General features: G+C 41.7%; 1 long non-coding RNA gene across 1 annotated transcript; it reads right to left on the bottom strand.

The window, feature by feature from the left end:
• Positions 1 to 1,961: 1,961 nt before the first annotated feature.
• LOC147613736 (uncharacterized) lies at positions 1,962 to 2,562 on the bottom strand. Its single transcript, XR_015263295.1, has 3 exons — positions 2,490 to 2,562; positions 2,139 to 2,395; positions 1,962 to 2,036 (listed from the first exon to the last, which is right to left on the bottom strand). It is a non-coding gene; the product is annotated as an uncharacterized LOC147613736 (long non-coding RNA).
• Between the last annotated feature and the right edge of the window lie 447 nt (positions 2,563 to 3,009).

Raw genomic sequence — 3,009 nt, 5'->3', positions numbered from 1 at the left:
TATTCAGAGTGCTATTGGACAGATTTGCACCTCTTCACACCAGCTGAGGATAGAGATAGGTCGATATGATGATATATCACTAGAGGACCGCATATGCCAGCTTTGCCATCATGAGGTGGAGTCTGAGTAACACTATATATGTCGTTGTACTGTCTACTATGAGATCCGAGGGAGGTACCACTGCCTGCTCCGTGAAGGCTTTGGACCTTTGTGTCAGATCATGGACCTTAAGGACCAAAGGTGCTTAGGGCTCTTCATACTTGAGCTTAGACGCCACAAAGAGAGCCTATTGAGGGACAGGAAGGCAGTGGGACCAAAGCCGCCTAGACAAAGAGCCCTCACAGATTTTTTCAGAGCCAGTACTGTAACCCCACCAGTCTCTACTCCCCTATTTACAAGCCTACTTGGTAGACCACCCTCCAGGAGGAGTCACCCTAGACAGAGCCATTGCCATCTGTAGAGCGACCACGAGGATCGCGTCCATGACTCCCTCACCATCGACAAATTCGAGCCATCATTGCCCACCATTGGAAGAGTTTACATGACGATTCAACGGTTCAGCTTTAAGCTCTTAGCTCTCTTAGGATGTTACTATTTTCATTCTTTCTTTCAGATTTGTTGTGATGAGACATCATCATCATCAGTTGTACCTTGTTTTGGTCTCATGGACATTAATATATCTTTCTTTCTTTCGGCTTAGAAATTAGAACTTTCGACCGAACAAAGGGGATTTCCAACCTGGCCAACCTGCTCTTCTCTTGATGGGTCAATCTGCTATGTAGGAGGTTTGGACGATGCTGACGGGACCCGCTGGTGTAACAGACTTGTCACAGGATGGAATAGGCTCATCTGTTTACAAAGGTGGTGATTCACGGTTGCCTTCCGCCAAGTCCAACACATGACTACGATCAAACCATGCCATACACAACAACTCATGTTCATCCACACTCCCTTATTATGATGATTTGTCTGCCAGATTTGAAGCCTTGAAGGAAGAAGATGAGAGCACCTGCAAGGGCATTGAGAAGGGTTGTTTTGCCACATCCAGAAGGCCCCATGATGGCTAGCAAGGAGCCAGGCTCCGTGTTGTTCTGCAGAAGGAAGCAAGGCTCAAAAAAATCTACAACAGGCATAGAGCCTTTGGGTAGAGAGTACACATGGAGAGAGAGAGAGAGAGAGAGAGAGAGAGAGAGAGAGAGAGAGAGAGAGAGAGAGAGAGAGAGAGAGAGAGAGAGAGAGAGAGAGAGTAGAGGCAGAGAGTCCATGTGTGTCGCTGTGTAAAGGAGATAGAGATAATATAATTATGGGAAGGAGGGACTAGCTGATAATGTTGATGTATGTCTGTGCCGTGTGCGTGAGAGAGAGAGAGAGGGGGCGAGGGTCGGCTCACGCAAAGGGTAGCGCTAATGTTGGGCATGTGTGTGAAGAGATGATGAGAGAGAGAGGCTTGCCATGAGCACTGCCGAGTTGAAGGAAGAGAGAGAGAGAGAGAGAGAGAGAGAGAGAGAGAGAGAGAGAGAGAGAGAGAGAGAGAGAGAGAGAGAGAGAGAGAGAACGTAGAAATGTATAAATATAAATTATATACGTGTGTGTGTGTGTAGAGCGAGAAAGAGAAGTCGGCAAAATTAGTATTGTAAAATGAATACTAGCGCGTTGCTGCCGGCCGACAGGTAGAGTTCTAGAAAAAATAAACTCAGTTTCTCCAATTTAGGTCATGTTTTAAGTAAACACAATACATTATTTCAAGTGACTTTATATATACATATCTCAAAATAACATCCATGTCTCGTAGATTTATGGCGAAAACAAAAATATCATAGTAATGTAGCATACGAAGATGCAAAAAAGGACCAATATTACATATTCTCAAAATGCACCACAAAATATGTATTCTCAGTCAGTAATGTCAGAATCAACAAATTGAATTCTTCTCTTGTGAGAAGGATCATTCAATTGTCTCCTCATCACAATACGCTCTCTATTGTAAAGCGGTGATCCATCCCGCACATGCTCTACTATCGATGAATGCAAAGGACCTGCACAAACGAAACAATGATAAATCAAATCTGCACATAACGACACATCGATAAATAAAATCTCAAAAAAATCTTATAATAGAAAAACATAATCAAAATTACCTCATACAATAGAACATCGAGTGGATGGTACATGAGGAGCTCTAGTATAAAACGCATAACGAATACCAATGGTCATGATGGATGTAAGAAACAACCACTCATCGGGTACTGAATACCCCTCAAATGATGCAAAGCATCTATCCATCTCTCTCCAAAACAAATAGACACCCCACTCCTCATCAGGAACACCAATCCCGTACATCTCGATGCCTTCGTCGACAACTCTTACCATAAACGTATCAATGTCATGTAATATCCTAAAATCAAAGCATAACAAATAGGTTATACAATTATTTATATATAGGTTCAAAAAATATTCATACAATGCCTAACAATTACACTTATACTTACCCATCCCTATAAGCATCAATCATAATCCCTGCTACGTGACCTGCAGTAATAGGAGCTGACCATAGCGGTGGCTCTGTACAGATAGACATTAGTATAGAATGTCATGTTCCATACTTTGTAATCAAGAAAAGTTAAGCAAATATAGAGAAAAACTCATGTACTATCCTCGACAAAGGCATGTCCAATGTAAAGGTAATCTTAGACATGTCTGTCAAAACATAAACAACAAAAATAGGTACTTTTACCATGGACAAATATGTATAAAAAAAGATCACAACAAAATTAATCAAATTGCAGAACTTAAATAAGAAACCTGACTTGTCACTCTGAAGTCATCAAGATCTCCTTATAAACAATATTGTTTGTTGTAGGTGTATAACTTTGAAGATCATCAAATGAACACTCCACATTAGCGTTATCCTCAAGTAACACCTTCACAGCATGAGGAGACCGTGCTCGTGACAACGCGACATACAGTTGTCCATGAGTAAACACTGGAGTCACCAAATACAACCCCAAG

The sequence above is a fragment of the Cibotium barometz genome, chromosome 43 (assembly GCF_041138505.1).
Source record: "Cibotium barometz isolate CiBa-2024 chromosome 43, ASM4113850v1, whole genome shotgun sequence".
NCBI lineage: Eukaryota > Viridiplantae > Streptophyta > Polypodiopsida > Cyatheales > Cibotiaceae > Cibotium > Cibotium barometz.
This window is presented reverse-complemented; position numbering and strand designations above follow the sequence as displayed.